The sequence below is a fragment of the Pelodiscus sinensis genome, chromosome 1 (genome assembly GCF_049634645.1).
Source record: "Pelodiscus sinensis isolate JC-2024 chromosome 1, ASM4963464v1, whole genome shotgun sequence".
In the NCBI taxonomy this organism is placed as follows: domain Eukaryota; kingdom Metazoa; phylum Chordata; order Testudines; family Trionychidae; genus Pelodiscus; species Pelodiscus sinensis.
Genome location: NC_134711.1, coordinates 150,228,410 through 150,250,990, shown reverse-complemented (window position 1 = coordinate 150,250,990; position 22,581 = coordinate 150,228,410).

Sequence of the window (22,581 nt, the reverse complement as noted above, 5' to 3'; positions counted from 1 at the left end):
AACGCATCTACGCAGCATGTTTTATTTTGAAATAGCGCTATTTCGAAATAGCGCCATAACACTATTATGCAAATAAAGTGCAGGATATTTAAATCCTGGCTTCATTTACAATTTCGAATGTCTTCATCTGCAACCCTCTATCGAAGGAGGGTGCAAGTGTAGACATACCCTTTGAGATGCTACTAGACTAATTGTTGTTTTTTAAGTTTTTCCTGTTACAGACTCACTCGGCTATCCCTCTGAAGCTTATCTACTCACTGGTTTTTTTTTCTTCTTCCTCCCCTTCAATTTTTTTTCCTTCTTCCTCCCTCTCGCCTTCCCTTATTTATTCTTGTTATGTCTTATTTAGACTTCCAACACACTGGTCATCTGAAGAAGTGGATTGTGCCCACGAAAGCCATGATACCATTTACATGTTTTTTTAGTCTTTATAGTGCTACTAGACTATTTGTTGTTTTTTAAGTTTTTCAAAATATTTGTTCATGACTTATTATAGAAAACAGATTTTTCTTCATGTTTACTGGGAATAACCATCGAGTGGAATGGGTGTCCATTGTGATAAATAGTATTTGGAGTGAAAAGAAAAGTCATAACTGTTGTTTTGTTCAATGCCACACAACAAATTCAGAACATTCAGAAGGCTACTGGAAAAAAGCCTTCATTCCAAGAAATATTCATGCATTGCTGCTGAGTCAGAAGATGGCAGTGACAAGACTGGCATTATGTTTTAAGCAAAGTGTCCTTTTGTATAAGCATTGTCACCTCACGGTATCCATTTGTAATTTTGAAAATATCATCACTTTATCTTTAGTAAATGATACTATAATACTACATATGGCCATAGGAACAGGGCCAGGAGACTTCCAGTTAGGAAAACAACAGTCCAATCTGGCAATTACAAGCATTTTTCTCCATTACTCACAAAATCTATCATCTTTTTGGATGAGATGACAGTACCATTTCGTCCAAGCCATCAGTTCCTTAACAAAAAGATCTCTTAGGAACCTGTCTGTTCATGTAAGGTAGCTTTTAGATATGATTGGTCTCTCTGGGTTTGCAGATACAGAGGCTGAGAGTCTCATCTTGCCGAGAGATGGCCAGAAAATCACAGCTGTGATAAAATCATTGGAAATAAAGACGTAACCTGGAGTGGATGCTAATTAGAATGAGTTCACTATGATCATCACCAAACCAAGTTTCAGTGGTTGTCTCAAATATTTCACATATTACACAATGCAGCATCCCATTAATATCTTGGCAGGTTTCCACTGTTCCAGTTAGACCCAGATTGGAAAAGAGCTTACAGATCAGTATCTTTTGTTAAAGACTGATCATAGAATCATAGAATACTAGGACTGGAAGGGACCTCGAGAGGTCATCGAGTCCAGTCACCAGCCCTCATGGCAGGACCAAATACTGTCTAGACCATCCCTGATAGACATTTATCTAACCTACTCTTAAATATCTCCAGAGAAGGGGATTCCACAACCACCCTGGGCAATTTATTCCAGTGTTTGACTACCCTGACAGTTAGGAACTTTTTCCTAATGTCCAACCTAAACCTCCCTTGCTTCAGTTTAAGCCCATTGCTTCTTGTTCTATCCTCAGAGGCCAAGATGAACAAGTCTTCTCCCTCCTCCTTATTACACCCTTTTAGATACCTGAAAATGGCTTTCATGTCTCCCCTCAGTCTTCTCTTTTCTAAACTAAACAAACCCAGTTCTTTCAGCCTTCCTTCATAGGTCATGTTCTCTAGACCTTTAATCATTCTTGTTGCTCTTCTCTGGACCCTCTCCAATTTCTCCACATCTTTCTTGAAATGCGGTGCCCAGAACTGGACACAATACTCCAATTGAGGCCTAACCAGCGCAGAGTAGAGCAAAAATAGGCTCTTAACTAAATTTTTGACTAAGATGAGACCAAAACAATCCTTTATTAAATTTTGGATCTCGGAAAGATCAGACTGGATTTATATAGATCTATAAAGTGAATAAGGAAGTGTTATTTACTCCATCATGTAACACCAAAACTTTGGGTCACAACCAATGAAATTGTAACAAAAATAAGGAAGTGGTAATGGGGTGCACTCACCTCTCCCGGAGTGCAGTACCTCCTGGACAAGTGCATGTGCCAGTACCCTGTCACTGTTTGTGGTGGTTCTTTCATGACTCAGCCCTCTGGCCAAATCACAAACAATTTGTGTTAGAAATAAGGAGGCAAATTCCTTCCAGAGTTTAAGTCTATCAGTGGTCTCTCTCAAGGCAAGTCTACACTACAGCGTTATTTCAAAATAATCCGTTATTTCGAAATAACAAGGTAAGCGTCCACACAGCAAGCCCACTATTTGGAAATTATTTTGAAATAACAGGCTTCTTATTCTGGAATAATAAACCCCTCATTTCATGAGGAATAATGCCAATTTCAAAATTGCTATTTTGAAATAGCGGTAGCATAGAGGCTTCACCGCTACTATTTTGATAGAGGCCCTCCCCAGGGCCATCCAAAGTAATAACCCCCAGCGCTTCCTGGGGCTGTAAATTGAGGTAGCACGTCCACATTAGGGAAGCCTGGCTCAGACTGATTTCAAGGCTTCCCTGTAGTGTGGATGTGCTATTTGAAAATAGTTATTTTGAGTGTTACTATTTTCAAATAACTTATTTCAAAATACCCTTGTAGTGTAGACATACCCTTGGGGCACGTCTACACTGCAGGGCAAAAGTCAAATTAAGATACGTCAGTTGTGTAGCTGAAGTTGAAATAGCTTAATTTGGCTTTTGGCGCTGTCTACACAGCAGGAAATCAAAGGAAGACCATTCTTCCTTCGACTTCCCTTACTCCTCGTGAAATGAGGGTTACAGGAGTCAGAGAAAGAAGTTCTCCAGCTTGACATTATTTCAAAATAACAGCTTGCTGTGTAGATATACTCTGAGTGTCCTTTGTAATGTCTCTTTCTAGTCAGGTCTACAGTAAGGGGCAATGTTGAGCTAAGATATGCAACTCCAGCTACATGAATAGCGTAGCTGTAGTCTCTGTATCCTAGTTTGAGTTACTGTAACATCTCCATTGCAAAGGGTTGACAGGAGAAACTCTCCTGTTGACTCCCCTTACTTGTCTCGATCCAGTGGAGTACGGATGTCGATGGGAGCAGCATCAATCTCATGGTAAGTGTAAATAAGCCCTCTGTTTATCTCCACTCTAAAACAGAGCAGTGCCTCAGAGCTCCGTTCTTAGAAACAATGTCTTTGCCCTCTTAGGGCGTTTGTGGCTCAAGCCCTTCAGCTGGGTCACTAAAGTTCAGTTCCCTGCTTTGAGGTGCCTCACTGTCTAGGCCACATCTTCCCCAAGGACTAATGGGAGTTGGGGAGAATCTGGGCCTGCCCTCTACTCCAGGCCCCAACCCACAGGCCCTGAAGATAGCAGATGTCTGCAACATCTCTTTAAGTAACTGCGTTATTGTTATAATTCCCAGGGGCACTTCCCCATGTCCCCAGCACCTTCTTCACCCTTGCCTCAGGGCCTTTTTCCAGTGGAGTCCCAATAGTCAGCCCAGAGCACAATCTGCTCTCCTCTAGCTCTAGATAGGAACTGAGCTCCCTCTGGCCTTGCAGCTCTCCTTATACAAGCTCAGTGGTTTTCAAAACAAATTTTTTTCATGATCCAGTTGAAGAAAATTATTGATGCCCATGATGCAACAAAATTTGACCAGAGTGTGGGTTCCAGGGTGGAGCTAAGGATGAGCACTTTGGGTTGTAGGAGGGGGCTACGGCTTTGAGAGGGGGTCAGAGCTGGGGCAGGAGGGGACTTACCTTGAGCAGCTCCCAGTCAGCAGTGCAGCAGGGGTGCTAAGGCAGCTTCCTGCCTCTCCTGGCACCGCAGACCATGCTGCGCCCCAAAGCAGCCAGCAGCAGGTTCCCAACCAATGAGAGTGCAGAACTAATGCTCAGGGCAAGGGCAGTACATGGAATCCTGTGCTCTCACCCTCCCACTCCCACCACCTAGGAGCTGGGCCTACTGTGCAGTCTGTGGTGCCAGGATAGGCAGGTAGCTGCCTTGGCACCCCCACTGGTCACCTGATCCCCCTGCAGCAATGAGACCCAGTGCCTGACATTCCATGACCCAGTACTGGGTCATGATCCATCATTTGAAAACCACTGCTATAGCTGTACTTTGATTGGCTGCGTCCCAAACAGCAATTCTAGGCAGCTTGGAGGAGCTTTCTACTGCCTTTTTCTGGGTGTGGTGTGACAGAAACCTCTGACTCCAGAAACTGAGGCTGGAGGACAGGGGATAGATCACTGGATAATTGCCTTTTTCTGTTAATTCTCTCTGAAGCATCTGGCACTGGCCACTGTCAGGAGGCACGTTCCTGGGCTTGATGGACCATTGGTCTATCCCATTCATGGCCATTCTTATGTACTTATGGCACAGCACATCTGTAAGATAGGGAGATATCATGGTCCTCCTTTTACAGATTGGGAACTGAGGGACAGAGGTTGCCACTTGGAAATTTGTAGCCAAATCAGGAATTGAACCAGATATGCTGAGTTCCAATCCATCATCTTATCTCCAAATTCAGACTTTTTAACTCCTACAAATGCTCAGGGCCAAACTGCTCCCACTTACACTTCACATCCCAAGTTAGAATACAGAAAGATCAGAAAGTATATTTCTAACTCAAAGTTAGCCCTGTGGTAATATCCTTATGGATGATTACAGTATGTTGTAAACTTAAAAACCAACAAATAGTATAGTAGCACTTGCCTTTTGCCTTCACTTATGTCATAAAACAGAGAGAGAAAGAGAAAAAGAAAGAGAGACTGTTTAATGGAAACATTTTCCAGACAAAGTTCTGCTTTCTTTACTTCTTGACTTCACCAAGATGTTTCTCAGAATAACTCAGTGTTACCTGAATATATGATATTGGGTAAGACAGATAATATGAGTCGAATGCATACATTTTAAATGGTTGTGAAGTCTTAATAGTAGGCAGAAACACAGGGCTCCCTTAGGTTGGTTTCCTAGGCTACCTTGGAAAGGAAGCTATTTTGAAAGCATTGTCTCTTTAAAATATGTAAATAAACTTGACTAGATTAGCTGTGGAGAGAAATATTTTTATACCCTCTGCTCCCTTTCCCTCTGTCTACAAGCTGATCCTGTTAATTAGCCCTGATTCCAGAAATATGCTTATTAAATGACTGTTTCTGTTATCAGAGTTCCTACTTTTCTAGGAGTTATTTGCTTTTATTTCAGGAACTGCCTCAGAACTTAGCCATAGCACAAAGTATCAGAACATTTTTTAAACAAAATCTGAATTAAGGTAAACTTCATTGTTTAGCAGCTCAGGGAGTGGGATGAAATGAACAAAGAATAGGACACTTATGAGAGAGCACAAATTCAAATATCTGTTTGGCTACTGTAAACTGATTTGCAGAGAACACCAGATGTGCCATTAGGTTCCCATCCGCTCCCCCTTGAAAGCCAGGGAAGTGCACAGTCCCTGGAAATTATCCCAGAGAAGCAGAAGTGGCACGCATGATCAAGGGCCTGACTACAAGCCTAGTTGTGAAACTCCCGTTGGGAGCTGAGGGTTCTCAGCATCTCCCAGGAGGTCTCCAGTATCATGACCCTAGAATCCACTTCATTAAATAATAATTAAAAAAAAATAAAAAATTACTTTTTACTATTCTGAAAATTTAGGATGAGCATCAAGACTGATATTTATACCACGAGAAAGGCTCTTTTGTAGTTAATCCAGATGGGACCTGATTGAAAGATTTGCATATACAGTATGAGGGTTCACTTGAGTTATTTACCTTTCCCTTCCCCCACTCTCGAAGCGTTCATTTCTTTTAGACATTCATTGATATCTCACATTATACCAGAAATCTGACTATTCTGCATGCCTCGGTGTAAGAGGGGTTTGGTGCTGCATATTGAAAAGTACAAAGTTCAAACATATTCAGCTGCAGATGAGATCATCCACTTTAGTTCTGTTTGCAGCTGATCATAATAAAAACCATCACCTCCCATGTGACCAGACCTTGCCAGTTAAGAGCAATAATGTCATCTCTGGTGGGATACTGGGGGACATGTAGCTTGTTTTAAAATGCAAATATTTCTCCTGGTCTCCTTGTAACCTTTAATTTCCTTTAGCGGAAGGACTAGAAGATTGGCCAGGGTTTAAAGAGTTTATGGAGACAAACATTGTTCTAATATTAGATTTTAAAAGAGCAATTGCCTTATTATCATGGCTTGTGATTTGCCACTTGAGATGAATTTGTCTGACCAATGTAACAATGAGGGCTGAATTTTTCACTATTTAGGAAAATATGTGCCTTTAAGTTTGGGTGATGGGGGGAAGAGTCACTATTAACATCTGGGTTTTTTTTTTGTTTCAAATGTTCAGCTCCAATGCCCACAGAAATTTATGGGAAAACTCCCATTTTCTTTAATGGGCACTGGATCAATCCCTTAATATTTAGGCAGGACACCTGCAGAGCAAGAATGTTGCCCTTCCAGTCAGGAACATGCTTTCTGAGGAATATCACAGATTGCTGTGGTGACTTCAGTCAAGAACAGAAAATAAGTTTCCATAATGAGAATAGATGTAAAATGGTATTAAAAGTATACAGAACAATACTTTTGAAATTGACAATGACTTGCCCCTAATTTAGTTGTTATAGTCTTCCGAGTCCAAGAATAAAGGCAACTTTACATCACATGACTGTCTACCACGAACTGGGAAGTAAGAAAAATGTATTTACAAAATAATGAATTCAGCAACCCCAAGAAAAATCAGATAGTTGTTACTGTATCTGATGAGGACTCAGCTTCAGACAGCCCAGGAGAGACCAAAGAGTGAGGATATTACGTGATCTGGTCTCATTCAGTTAGACTTTACGGTTGGGCAGACAGGTACATAAAGAGGCAGATACCTCAGGCCTCAACTTTGCTAAGGAACAGGTCATCATGCACAGGCAGTGACTGATGCCTAAACAAATAATCTGTCACAACTCTAATGCAGTCTGTGCCACTGAAAACAAGATTTCCAACCCTCTCCTAGGAAAGAATTCTCATTTTCTTTAGAACCTCTCAAAGAAATCAGAATGTCTGTCTTAGGCCATGTCTACACTATATGGAAGATCGACGCTGCTGCAGTTGATCTTCTGCGGTTCAATATAGCGGGTCTAGTGAAGACCCACTAAATCGAACTCAGAGGTTGCCCCATCACTAAGGGTAATCCTGCTTCTCACAATGAGTATGGGAAGCTGATGGGAGAATTTGGTCCCATCAACCTCCCATTATGTGGATGGTGATTTAAGATACAGCGACTCCAGCTAGGCAATTAACATAGCTGGAGTTGCGTATCTTAGTTGACCTTCTACTCTAGTGTAGACCAGGCCTTAATGTGCAGCATTATTTCAGAAACCAGGTCCAAGAATGAAGCCTTTTGAAGATACTTCTGCTAATTCCAGTGATGCTCTGTAGCAAGAGTTTATGCTAAATAAGGATATATCTACACAGCAGCATTATTCCAAAACAAAATAGCATGCCTCTACACTACAAGCCTTTATTTTGAAATAATGGTAAGCTGGAGGACTTCTTATCCTGACTCCTGGTAACCCTCATTTCATGAGGAGTAAGTTGCAAATCTTAATTTGACTTTATTCCTGCTGTGTAAATGTACTCTCCCTTTTTTGTTACGCACAATCAAGTGAGCTTCAACAAAAAGATGTCTGGTTACTGAGAGGAACTGCTAGAAATTATTATTTGTAAATGACCCCAAAAGTTCTGTAGAGTTTCACTAAGGACAGAGAGCTGGAGGAAGTGGGCTTCAGGATGTGATTGACTTATGTCTGGACTGCACCAAGCAAGTGACAGAAAGAGCTAATTGGGCCTACTCTTTAAGATAAAAAGTCCCGTCTTCAGCTGTGGCTGAGACATGTACAACTCAACAACAGGAGAGGTGTTAGGCGTTTGTGTAAAGTGGCCTCTAAGGCACCTTTTTGCTTTCCTGAACATGTATACTTGGCCAGGCCCATGGGATATGAAAAACTGACTGGAGGGCTGTGCTAACTTGTGCTGGCTGCTGTAGCCAATATGGAGAGATCTTCCAAAAAAGCTTCTTGCGAAAGAGAGCACCCACACTGCAAAAGTGCATTGAAAAAGCGATGCGCTTTTTCGACAGATAGCGGCCACACTGAATGGACGCTATCTCGCATGTAAGCAGTGATTGCTATGGACAGAATAGCCACCAGGGCATCTGTGCTTTTTCCTCTTTCTTCTTCTTCCAAAAAAACCTCCCTCTTCCCTGTCCACACACACCTTTTTGTGAAAGCGCTCTTTCGCAAAAAGGCTTCTTCCTCGTAGAATGAGGAATACCAATTGCACAAAAACCCCTCTGTTCTTTTGATTTACATGCTTGCAGTGTGGACGTAACTCAGGTTTTGTCAGAAAAATGGCCGTTTTCCTGGCAAAACTCTGTAGTCTAAAATCAGTGTTTCCCAATTTTATTTGGCCACGGAACCCCTAGGGCCCTGCCACGTTTCACGGCTCTGTCTTTTTAAGAGCAGGCGGGGGCGGGCCAGCTGTTCACAGAACCCTTGCTTCCGCGGAGCACCAATTGGGAAACACTGGTCTAGACATACCCCTTGCTGCCCTCAGTAAGTGCATACCTAGAGTTCAAAGGGATATCTCCAGGGTCACCTCCCACCCTGGGTGGAGTAGGTGATAAGATGGCACCTTACTCACTCCAATGCTCAGACATTCACACACTCGCTGCCCCTGCCAGCCACCCTGCTGACCATTCACAGTGCCTCTCCTCCTCTCTCTGCTCCAATTCTCTCAGACAGCTGCCCTGCTGGCCAATCAACAAGATGTGTTCATAGCTTACCATTTAACAAAGCTCTCAATGATTTCAGGAGAGAGCCTCTCAATGTTAGGGAGAGAGCCTCACTGCTGGTGCACAGTTTCTTCATCAGAGATACTGTCCCAAAGCAGATCTAATACTTAAAAGTAGGTATCATTGATCTCAGCTGTACAGCATGCAACAAGACTGTCAAGTGAGTTTAGATTAACTCTTTTATTATGCAGTGGAGATCAAATGGTGTCTACGACCCTTAAGCAGAGTCAACACCATCACCTACAGATACCTGACCCTACCCCCTCTCAACTCACTTGGCTTTGGAATTGTCATTTCCTTGAGGGGGAGTTCCTCCATTGGGGTATGCCAGGCACAGTTCTACTGCCTTCGATTCACACAAAGAAAACAGTTCTTCATTACTGTTGCTTCTATAACAAGGAGACTGGGAATCCAACATCAGCCAAAAGTGATCATTTTGGCAAGCAATCCCAGCATGGTAAACACCTAGCCAGGGTGTGTTTGTCCATGCAAACGAGATCGGGAGAATTCATTCAGACGCTGCTTACACATAAGCAGCCAGGGAGCGGTCCTCAGAAGATCCTCTTATACAGGAGTGATCCTCTCATGGCTGGCTATGTTGGCCTCAGCCTCACTTTTTGTGTTAGTGGTGCAGCATACATAAGCCACAGCACAAGGCCCAAAAGATGTGCATTCTTCAGCACAGAAAGTATAGTCCAGCCGTAATAAAGGGCCTTCCTTTTATATGTGAACAAGGTATTGTTTTATTTTAAACTATAGCAATTAAACTGTATTTCTATTAATAGTTTTGATTTTGTGTAATGATAATTTGCTTTAGAGTTACTCTATAACTCTGATTGCTTCTGCATACTGGTAATTTGCCTTCAGATGCTGTGGCATAGGCCAGTCTGCATTATTGTACCTGCATGCCTTGGACTGCTTTGCATACCAATAACTTGCTATATATAATTCTGATAGAAAATAGATTACTTGAATTTTGTTTTCTTTCATTGTTGTTTACTGTCTGACTGTTTGCCTAAACTAGAATCAAATGTATTTATCACTAAATAGTGGAACTAATTCCTCGAGCTGTTCTGCTTTTAATAGTTGGCTCTACCAGAGTCTTGTGGTCCCCTTAAAATGTCTTTTGGTGTCATATAGCAAACAACCTATTGGTAAACGGGATTTTTTTCTTGTTACTAGTCTCTCCTTTCCCTTATTCACTGTCCTTTCCCCTATTCACTGAAATCAAAAGAAGAACCAATAAATGACCATCAACCCTCAGATCAGTTCCATTAAGGGCATGTTTACATTAGGAAACTATTTCAAAATAACTACAATTGATTTAATAACTCCCAAAATAACAAAATCAAAATAGCATGTTCATACTACCGGGAAGCCTCGAAATTAGTCTGAGACAGTCTCCCTTAATGTGGACGTGCTACCTCAATTTAGAGCTCCAGAAAGCATTGGGAAGTAATTACTTCAAATTGCTCTGGGAAGTAGTTATTTTGAAATAGCAGTAGCACAGTGTCCACACTATTGCTATTTCATAATCATTTTGAAAGAAGTGTTATTCCCTGAGGAACGCAGGAGTACAGATTTTGAAATAACCAGTCCTTTCTTTTGAAATAACAGGCTTGACAGTGTGGACTCTCCACTTGTTATTTCAAAATAAGCGGGGTTATTTTGAAATAACTTCCTAGTGAAGACCAGGGCTCAGAGACCACAGGCCAAGTGGTGAGTGTCAATAAGAAAAGGGTTTCATGAAGCAAGTTGAGGAGGGTCACTGAAATAATATTCCAGTTTTAAAATGTTATACTAACTTACTCAACTGGTAACACATGATCCAGTTTCCAAGGGGAATCCCCCAGAATCCATCTGGACTTTTTCACTTTTTAGGCTGAGAAAGGGCTAAACTGAAGTTTTTGAAGCATACAAGGTCTGGATATTGGAGGTTAGGGTAATTCCAGATATGTCAGGGAAGGGTAGGTAGCCAGGGTCATTGATATAAAAGCCAGAAGGACTCTATTGGAATGACCTGTGGCAAAACACAGCTGTACAGCAAGATAGGTAAAGACACCACGATCTATTATGTTCAGTTCTGCCATGTGTTTGACCTCAGATATATCCCACATTTTAATCTCTTGCTTTCTGGCCAGCAAAGGATACCTTGTGTTTTTAAAAAAATGTAGATGGTATCATGAGCTTTCGTGGGCACAACCCACATTTCATCTGAAGTGGGTTGTGCCCACAAAAACTCATGATACTATCTACATTTTTGTCAGTCTCTAAGGTTCTGCAGGACTATTCATTGTGTTTTAAGTTTTTTTCGTTACAGACTAACATGGCTACCCCTCTGAAACTTGTGTTTTTAGTAACGCCTTGTCTAGCTGATAATGCAGTGGTACTAGCATGCTGTGCAAGAAGGGTTCTTTCCCCCCCACAATCTCTTCCTTGGGTAAAAGGATATTGGCTACGGGTGCATCTACACTGCACTGTTTTCCTGGAATAACGGCCATTATTCCGGAAAAACAATACTAATGTCCAAGAGCAATTGAGTTATTTTGAAAGAAAATCAAAATAATGGAGGGCTTTTCCGTATGTTGGAAAACCGCATTCCATGAGGAATAACACCTCTTCCAAAAAAGCTCCTTCAGAAGAGGGTGTGTGTGGATGCTCCACTGCTGCTATGTCGAAATAGCTCCTCATCAGGGCCATTCTAAAGTTATTCCTCCCCGTGCCTCCTACGGTTCTAAACTGAGATAGCATATATACATTAGAGGAGCCTGCCTTAGACTAATTTTGAGACTTCCCTGTAGTGTGGATGCTCTGTTTCAAAATAATCTATTCTGGAAGATATTGTATGTCTTATAAAATTACAACAAAGATAATAAATAAATAATAATGATTAATAAGAGTTTTTATAAAAAGAGCCTGGCTTGGCAAAATAACATTTAGGTTCCTTTTTTTGGGGGGGAGAGTAAATTCTGGAACAAAAGGGCTTTAAAATATTGTCTCACAGATAAGGCTTTAAACAAGTTATTCTGGTGAAATTGTAGACAGAGAAAAAAAGCACAAGGATGAGAGTGGTTGATTTCCAACACTCAGAATAGGTCTCAAAATGCCACATAGAAATCGTAGAGCCTTTTTATGTTGATATGCTCACTAGTATTGTTTCTTTCTCTTCCTGCAGATGCTTGCTATCTCATGCATCATGTTTGTTTTAGTTCAGCTGTAAATTCTCCTAATACAAGGAATCTGTGTGTATGTGGTTACTAAGACTGTGGACATTAATGGCTGTATAAGTAACAATAATCATTCAAGACTCTTACTAGTGGAAACTCAAGTACTTGAATTTATCTGCACAGTTAAATAGAAAAGACAGAGAGCAGTTAAATGTAAAATATAGGAAAGGCTCTTCACTTGGGCTACACAGCAGTGATATTTCGGAATAACTGATGTTATTCCAAAATAACAAAGAGCATGTCTACACAGCAAGCCTTTATTTCAAAATAATGTTGAGGTGGAGACCTTCTTACTCTGACTCCTATAACTCTCATTTCACGAGGAGTAAGGGAAGTGGAAGGAGGAGTGTTCTTCCTTTGACTTCCTGCTGCATAGACAGCACCAAAAGCCGAATTAAGCTATTTCGACTTAATCTATGCAATTGATGTAGCCGAAGTTGTGTAGCTTAATTCGGCTTTTGCCCTGCTGAGTAGACATGCCTTTGGTTATAGACAGTAAACAAATGTAAGAGAAAACATAACAATGTAGCATTTTTGTTGAGAGGCTATCTTAGGGAAATGCTGCCCTCAGCTGGTAGAAAACCCACAATGCTCCACAATGGTGCATTAATTCCCAGAAATGCTCTGTGAAAAGTTCAGTATAGTCACAGAACTTTAATATTTTATTCTTATTTTTTGATTTAAGTGTGTATATATATACACACTCCAAAATCAAAATAAGGATGAAAATTACAACTATATTATCTATCTATCTATCTATCTATCTATCTATCTATCTATCTATCTATCTATCTATCTATCTATCTATCATTTTTTTCCTGAAAGCCCTTATTTTCTCTTCAGATTTCGGCTGCAGATTGTGGTCATCAACAATGCTCCTCAGGCACAATGACATTCACAGCAATAAGAGAAAAGCTTGACAGAACTCTCTCTGGTCTGAAACTGTGGGATGAACTTCCCCAGGAGCTAAGAACCATCTCCTCAGTACTTTCTGCTTCAAGGGCAAGGCAACATTTCTCTGACCTTGCCTTATCTTTCATAAGTACATAACATTCATATTTACATTACAAACTCCAAAACAGGACACTTTACCACACACGATTCTCCTTTTGGGAAAAGGATGCGAGAACAAATGAGATATGATGTGTAGTCATACTGCTTAATGTGCTAGGGGAAGGTACGCAGTGCAGTATAAAACCTATATAGAATAGAATAGGATAGAACAATTTGCTTCAAGGAAATCAGGTAGTTAGATATGAGCGTTTACTGTGTATAGTGTGTATACAAGCAAATAATTGACATTGTCAGTCATTCTGTTTCTTTAAAAAAGTTTGAAACCAAATTATATTAATTTTTACCCACAAAGTAATTTTTACTTTCTAAACTGTAACTTCAATTTTAGAAGCCAAGTTGAAACTTACTTGAAAATATGTGAGACTGGAAAACTCCTATGTGTGAATTTGTTCTTATAATTCTGTGTTATATTATTTACAGCATAATGTAAAAAGTCAACATTTCCCTATCAGTGGATCACTGGGCATGTCAGCTAAGGCATGTCAGTTTCATACCCAACAGAACAACATGGCCAGCATGACACCTAATCACCATTGACTGTGCTAACCTATTCTACAGGTAGGTAAAGTGGAGGTAGCCTGAGACTCAAATGCAGGATATTCAGAGTGCTTTAATCATTCTGCCACCACAATTTTATGGTGGGGCAAGGGCCCATTTGAGTGCTTGTCCTAAAGAGTTTACAGTTTAAGGGCCTAACACAACTCTGACTCACCACTGAGATCAAGAGGAAACTCAGTGAAGTTTGCGTCAAAAAGAATCTCAGGATTTCATCTTAGATAAATTAACCCCTTCGTTTTTGGCTCACATACCCAGGATGCTGGGCAAAAAGTGAACCAACCGGGTTATTCAAATGTGCGATGTTTCTGCTTGAACATGCTAGTGATTCAGTGCAGCTCTGGTATTTCAAAACAGCTCTACCTTACTCTTGTACCACGGAAACTACAACAAAGTGGTTAGCCACTCTTCCTAATCTCCTGCTCCAAAAATACTGATGGTTGTAAAATGTCTGTGTAACCCTTCTGCAGAAACAAGGGTTCAACAGCCAGGGGGTCCCTCTTAACAATACAATACAAAACTGGCTCCAGAGCCTATCCAGTAATTTGGGAAAACCACCCCAGGGTGCCTCTTGGAGGTGATACTTCTCACTCGCAAGCATTGAGTCTCCATGTTGAAAAGACACTTTTTATTAAAAGAAGGGAATGAATCCACCATGACCTTGCGGGCATGAAACACCAGAAGCAAGTTTCATAAACATTAGATTCATAAGCATAACACCATGGTCAAAACATCCACCCCAAAGTACATTGGGCAGAGTCTTTTGCCTCAGGTGCTGAAGTCTAACAACCAAAAGTTTCTTTAATGTCTCCCTCCCTTCCAGCTCCCCTGCACCTCACTCAGTCCTCGGTCATCAGAGTTCAGAGGTGCATTCGTTTGAGTTCACCTGCTACCCCGGCAGGGGGAAAGAGGTACAAGGCATTCCAGTCACTACTCCACAGCTGCCTCACTTACTGCTCTGCCAGCCACTTGTCCGTGGCACCCTCTGGAATTCTAGAGTTCCCACTTAACATAGCTCTCTATGATTTAAGCTCTCAGGGTATGTCTACACAGCAAAGTTATTTTGAAATAACAGCCGTTATTTCGAAATAACTTTACCAGCATCTACACAGCCAAACTGCTATTTCGAAATGAATTCGATATAGCGGAGTGCTTATTTCGAATTTGGTAAACCTCATTCCACGAGGAATAATGCCAAATTTGAAATAGGTATTTCGAAATAAGTGCTGTGTAGACACTTATATCAAAATAGGAGGCCTCCAGCTTTCTCAGGGTGCCGTAGTGGCCACTCCAGCCTCAACCAAGAACACTCCTTTCCCTCCCCGCTCCCTGGAGCCCTTAAAGGGGTTGATTCTGGCCACAGTGCCAGTGCCAGCTCCAAGCCTGCCAGCCCAGAGCCAGCAGTCACTGCCCCTGACCCAGTGGCTCCAAAACATGAGCCAGCAAGCCACTGGCAACTAGCCCTCCACCACTCCCCAGGAGCAGTCTGCCAGCTCCCAGGAACCTGCCAGGGCCCAGACAAGGCGGGCACCTTCCTGGTCCAGGGTGGAGGTTGTGGACCTTATTCAGGTTTGCGGGGGATGCCCCCAACATCCATGATCTCTGCACTAGATGGAGGAACACGGTCGTCTATGGCAGGATAGCTGCCAGCCTGGCCACCAAAGGCCACATGTGAACCAAGGAGCAGGTTTGCATGACAATCAAGTTGGTCCAGCGAGACCCCCTCAACCCTGAACCCTGAGCTTCCCCTCCCCCTTCTTCGCCTTGCTTCCCCCTTCCAGCCCCCTCCTCCCAGGTTTCCCCCTCCCCTCTCCCACCCTTTCTTCTCCCCTCTCCTGCCTCCTTTCCCCAGTCCCACCAGAGTTTCATCCCCCCCCCCCTGAGTTTTGTTAAATAAAGAGAGTTTGTGTTCATGAAAATACATATATTTAATTTGACATCAGGAAGGGGGTTAGAGAGGGGTAAGTGGAAGGATGTGAGGGAGGAATGAGGCACAAGCCCCCACTGGGGCAGACCAGGGAGGCCCTTAGTGCTCCTCAAGGTGGAAGCTCTCCCGCAGGGCCTCCTGGATACTGACAGCCCCCCGATGGACCTCCTAGATGGCAGCCTGCAGAAAGTGCAGCCAGGCTCGGAGCAACACATCCACGAGAAGCACCAGAGTGCCCAGGGGCAGCTCTGGTTCCATGTTGCAGAGTGCTGTGGTGTCCCGAGTGAGAGCAACCGGAGCATGCAGAGACAAAATGCTTTGCTGTCCCTCATCGAGGTAGGCTTTGCGTGGAAGCATTGTTTTGAGAGGTGATGCTTGAGAGCTCCTGGAAAGTGCTTTTGGATAGATAAGTATTGTATTTGTGCCGTTCTTTCTCCCATGCTGCTTAAGGAACTAAATAAATAGGACAATTCAAACAGCTTTTGTCCAGCTCCTTCATTTATGGCAAGAGTAAAGTGCTGCTAAAACAGATCCCCATGGCACACAGGGACCTTTCATCCCACACAGGCTGCTCATTGTTTTTTGCTGCAAATGAAATTGGAATGGGTTTGAAATTCTCCTCTTTCCTGGAAGATTAGGGCCATACAAACTGTCAAAGGAGAGAGCACAGAGTGCAAAGATTGACTGTTCAAAGGCTGTAATGGGGTAGCACTCCTTGGCGTGGGATCTCAAACTCATGCTAAGGAGAGGGCCTATTTCCATTTTGGCCTGTGGCTGGAACAAAAATGTAGGATTCCACACTGTCCTCAGTCTGTGGCATCTGTCATGTCATCTGGGAGGCTTGCAAAACACTCAAAGGTAGAACATAGCCTTTATGGGCATGTCTACACCACGCTGCAAACCATGGGCTAGTAGAACTTGTATCAGCCGACCCGTGTTAGAGATGCTTGAGCATCTACATTATATTTTAATCCGATGTTAAGACTCTTCTAACCTATGCTAGAAACTAGAGTGCTGGTGTTCACACTGCAGTGCGCAGGTGGAGCCAAGTCAAAGTAACCATATCCCAGGGTCCTTAGTGATCTCCATCCCCAAACTGTGTCTGCGCTAGCCCTATGACACTGGTGCACTCTGGGAAAATTTTACCGTCCCCCTGCATGTTACTAGGAAGCCACCTGCTTTCCAAAAGGCTTGCTTGATTTGCTCTCCATTGCAAACCCAGGAGGCTCTCTGGTGGTGTGCTGGCAGATCCATGATTAGAAGAGAACAGGTTAATACTGACCTGAACTCCTGCCATCAACAAAGGGGGGGCAGGCCTTTCATTTTCAATAGAGTGTTTTGCAGATTGTTGGGATGGAGAGGACTATGGAATTTGCCCTATGACATTGTGGGATACTTTCAGCTGATTCCAGGGACTGGAGTCAAGCAGAGCTGCATCTACATTGCAAAGCAATAGGGCTTGGTCATTGGGTCCCAGCTTCACTCAAGCTCAGACTCTCCTGCAGGGTCCTGGGATCCTGGGTCTGAGACCCGGCTTAATACAATTGAAGACACAAGGGGGGGCAGTTAGGCTCAAGCGCAGGTTTATGTTGCAGTGTAGACATACCCTGTGTGGTAAGACTGGCAGCATACAGATGCTACAAAGGAACTGCAAGTGGCCAAGAAGGGGTTTCTTCAGCACAGGGCTGATGTAAAGGAAGCACATGGTGCTATGGGTATTTCAGGCTAAGTTGCAGCCCATGGGCAGCCATGAACTAGAGCAGCTGAGACATATGTCAGCCCAGCATCTGGATAGTTCAAAAAGCAATGTGCCGCTGCCTTTATCTCTCCGTCTGCTTGGCTCTGCCTGCATAGCAGAGAATTGGTCCCTGAGGACATCAGTTGAATTGATGTCAATTTCATCTTTGCTGTGCATTCACTTGTACAAATCGCGTGTTTATGATTGCAAAATGTTTCAAGAGATCATCAAAGGGACTGGTTTATTTTTAGGGTAATCTCAGCCCCATGAAAGCAAAGAGACATTTTATCATTGACTAGAATGGGAACCAAGTCTGGCCCTTAGGGGCTAACTTCTTACATTACAAAAAAGGAAATCTGATTACAAAAAGACTGAGTTTTCTCCAGCTAATTTTTCCTGACAGAATAACCCAGTGAAGAGTCATTTATGTAGACATGTTCACGTACATATTGAAATAATTTTCTACCATGCTATTCAATGTTCCCTTCTAATTTTTGCAGAATAAATGTTATGTGCACCAAGGCATGTGCAGATGTGCCCCACCAGTAGAAACACATGCTGCCAACAGTGGGCACTGTGTGCACTCTGCTGATCAGCTAGGCAGCATTTAAATCTCTTCTGGGTGGCCACTTTAAGTGCTCAGCTTCTAGAAAACACTGACTGTTGTTACTTTTACAGCACACATAATTGGAACATGATCCAATGTCCATTGAAGTTACTGGGAATCTTTCCATTGATTTCAGTCAGCCTTGGAGAAAATCCTTAGTGATCTCAGCAGAGCATTATGGGGAAAACCAGATAAAATATGTCAAATTAATTATTTATTTTAAAACTTTGGTGGGATAAATTAAAAGCCTCCTCCAGCAAATACAGATCTAGGGACAGATTAAATAAAAACTCCATCCAATTCAGCTCAAAACTGCACAGGCTCTGGAAAAGCATTTGTTTATTTGCAGGAGATTTTGTATGGCATTCCATATCTTTGAGGAGTCCGTTGTAGTCTGTCATTTAATTTATTTACTGCTTTAGCAAAATGCAAGATAATGGCGTCTATTAGCACAGAGTGTGGTTTAAAAAAACTGACAAACCTTCAGTTAAAACTAGAATACAACAACATTTAAAACTTTGAGGGTCAGAAGATATTTTGGTTTTAAAAGCATGTGGATTTTGTTTTCCATCTGTGACTATGAAGCACAAAATGTCATAAAAGGTTACTTTCATCATGCTTCAGTCCAGCTGTAACTGTGAAGTACTGGGAATCTTTTGGGACTTTCAGGCCAATGAGGTTCAGACAAGCTTGAAAACTCATTCCAGTTTTGGAGGACTAGATGCTTAGGAAATATAGAACCTTTCTTTGCTATCTCTCCAGTCTGAATATCACTGAAAAATGTGCCTGATTGATAGCTTATGCAAAAGGAGCTGGTGGTAAAATCACCCCATAAAACCCATCACCGGCATACACTCCATTGACCAGAAACATGGCTAGCTGTCTCAGTAGGGAAGCTGAGAATTGAATGGCCATGGAAACTGACCTACCCAGACAGCCTTAGAAGCAGCCACTATAGAACAAATTTGAGGCAAATTAGCAGGGCACCATGGGGAAATCTGCACTGCTTCCCAACTGACTCTCTCAATTCTGCAGAATAATGCAGGATTTCAGCTTCCAGAGTTGTCATTCTGCTTTCTTCAACAAGTATTTAAATCACACATGCAGTTCATTCAAACTAAACCTTGTCCCATTTTTTTGATTCACCTATCCTAAATTAAAAGATTTTTAAATTACAGATCCTAACCATCTGAGCAGCATGACAAAGGTTGCAAACATCTCATATCTGTAGTTTAATTTTCCAATCTATACTTGTCTGAACTCTTCCTGGGGGACAGCACAATTGACAATTGTGCAAATACTTCCCAAGGTACCTGATTATTCCAACCAGGATCAGAAGCACATAATTTATATCTCCTTGTTCCCCAATGAAAAAATTAAGTTAAGGTTTGCACTCAGTTGAAATCAACTCTCCTCATATAGGAAATAACGCTTTCAGACAGAAACCTTTATTTAAGGTCTATATATGTCATTTGCCTGCTGCTGGTTTTTTAGGGGTCTGACAATGCTCCAGGCTCCAAAGCTTGATTGAAATAAAGTTGTATTGAACTTGGAAATGTCCCACGAGCATCTCAGATGTATTGTACACAGAAATATAACAGCCAGTGTTTAGATGTCAGAAAAATGTTGATACACATTTGAGCCACAGGAGAAGGCTAATGTAGCTGGAGAAATAATTTTCTAGCACTGAATTCCACGTTGGGCCAGCTTTCCCATGGAGTTATTTGTTTACAGTTTGATTTAATTTCAGAGGATTGAGCCCTCTTTTCACTTTGAACATGCCAGTGAAAGGACAGGAAGGAAATGAAGAACTGAAAAGGCATTTTAATGCTTTTTATCTTGATAAAGTGGACATTTCTTCCAAAAAGTAGGACATTTTGGGTTCTCTTTAAATAACAAAATGTTATTTCCTCTGGGTTTTCATTCCCCATCTAAAAGAGTCTGGCTTTCTTAGGATACGTCTACAGTACAGAACAAAGTCGAATTGAGATACACAAGTTCAGCTATGCTAATCACATAGCTGAAGTCAAAGTAGCTTAACTCCTTTGGCCTTTTCTACACTGCAGGAATTCAAAGGAAGAACACCCTTCCTTTGATTTCCCTTACTTCTCATGAAAGCAGGGTTACCGGCATTGACCGGAGTGCCCCTCTCACTTCAAATGAGCTGTCTTAACTAGACCTGCTAATTCGAATCATGGAAGATTGACAGCGTCAGGTTCGATCTTCCTCTGTAGTGTAGATGTATCCTTTGTTTTCTTCCTCATTCCACAAAGAGCAACCAGATGCTTTAATTCTGAATGTCTTTTGGGTTAGATTAAGTGCAACTCAAGCAGTGTTCACAAGTGTTTAGATCTCTTCAATAACAACCTGTATTAACTCTGAGGACAAAGTAGTTGCTGAGTTTGATCACAGGCAAACCTCTGAAGATTTAAAGGGGCAAGTCACTGACAGAGGTATCCTGGTTCATGGCTATTTACATCACAGGATCATATGGCAAAATTCAGATGCAGATGTTCAAACACCTTGAATACTGGGATAGGCAAATTCAGTGTTTTGGTTTGGCGTGTCACAGAAGAGAAGGCCCATTTGCAACATTTTCAAGTACTGTATAGAATAAGTGGGAAATAAATTCAGATGATTTGCATTATGCCTTACTATGAAAGAGTAAACTTATTCCTTCCTCTCTGAAGTGTGTTGCAGATCAAGACACTTTCTATACTTAAGATCTTCCTATCCAGCTCTCCTGCTGTTTTTCAAACAGCTGGAAGCAGTTACAGATCCAATTTGCACGGTCTGTATTCAGCACCACCTACTCCAGTTCTTGGCGGGCTAAGTATATATACAGTAAGTAAACATTCCTTTTCAGTCTCTTCTAAATTCAAATGGCTTTATTTTTGGTAACATGATATAATGTATGTTTGTACATTTCTGCTTCTCTACATTCTGGCAGAACTTTGGGAGTCTCCAAGCACAGGCTTGATATATAATCCATTGCCGTTTAAGCATTTTACTCAATATCCCTATGAAAAGTGTAGCAATTAAAGGGACTATCACTACACAAAGTTGTTTAGATGGTTAGCCATTGCCTGTTATTCCTGTTGCTATTATATGCCTATTTGCTCTTGGATAACATTTTAATTCCCCTATAATCCAGTTCCTCTTTCTGCCAGATCATTTTTGTGAAGCCAAACAAGTTTATATTTCTGACATCAACAGCGGCGGATATAGGGCAGGGCGAGCAGGGCGGCTGCCCGGGGCCTTGTGCTTCAATAGGCTCTGTGCATGAGCTACTTCCTGTTGGCTGTGGCCGTGGCACATGTGCGAAATTGTGCTGCCCCGGGCCCCACGCTTCAATAGGCCCTGCACCCTGGGCCCCGCAAAACTCTCAACCACCCCTGGAGATCAATCTATCGTGTGAGTTCTCCCTCTCCTGTCACAAACTTTCTGGTTCCTCTTATATTGCTAAACGATAGGGAGATTCCAGTCAGATGGAAAAAAGTTCTGATTTGGAAAAGACTGAGACCCACCAGTCTCATGACTAGATAATGGATGTGGTGACACAAATCCAACATGGTATCTTTACTGAGGGGAACAAGCAGAAAAATAAGGTGTGCTGGAATGGAGCAGCCCTTTCTCCAAAAGGTTGAATTACCAGCAAATACAACAAAAAATAATGAACAGGATTTATGGGTTCACAATGAAAATTTCACACAGCCCTAGAAATAAGCCTCTTTATGTTAACAGAGAATAAGCACAAGCCCTGAGTGAGGCCATATTTTTCCATGAAATAACAGATGCCAGCCAAGGACTAGCCAGTAGTAAAGTGCCCAAACTGACTTTTATAAACTTAAAAAACAACAAATAGTCTGGTAGCACTTAAAGACTAACAAAACATGTAGATGAAGCAAAATACAGGACTATGTAGCACTTTAAAGACTAACAAGATGGTTTATTAGATGATGAGCTTTCGTGGGCCAGATCCACTTCCTCAGATCAAGTAGTGGAAGAAAATAGTCACAACCATATATACCAAAGGATACAATTAAAAAAAATGAACACATATGAAAAGGACAAATCACATTTCAGAACAGGAGGGGGATGTGGGGGGGGGGGGAGGGGGGAAGGAAGGAAGGTAAGTGTCTGTGAATTAATTATATTAGAGGTGGGGAGAGTTAGATGTCTGTGAGCTAATGGTATTAGAGGTGATAATTGGGGAAGCTATCTTGGTAATGGGTAAGATAGTTAGGGTATGTCTACACTACCCCGCTAGTTCGAACTAGCGGGGTAATGTAGGCATACCACACTTGCAAATGAAGCCCGGGATTTGAATTTCCCGGGCTTCATTTGCATAAGCGGGGAGCCGCCATTTTTAAAACCCCGCTGGTTCGAACCCCGTGCAGCGCGGCTACACGGGGCTCGAACTAGGTAGTTCGGACTAGGATTCCTATTCCGAACTACCGGTACACCTCGTAGTCCGAACTACCTAGTTCGAGCCCCGTGTAGCCGCGCTGCACGGGGTTCAAACCAGCGGGGTTTTAAAAATGGCGGCTC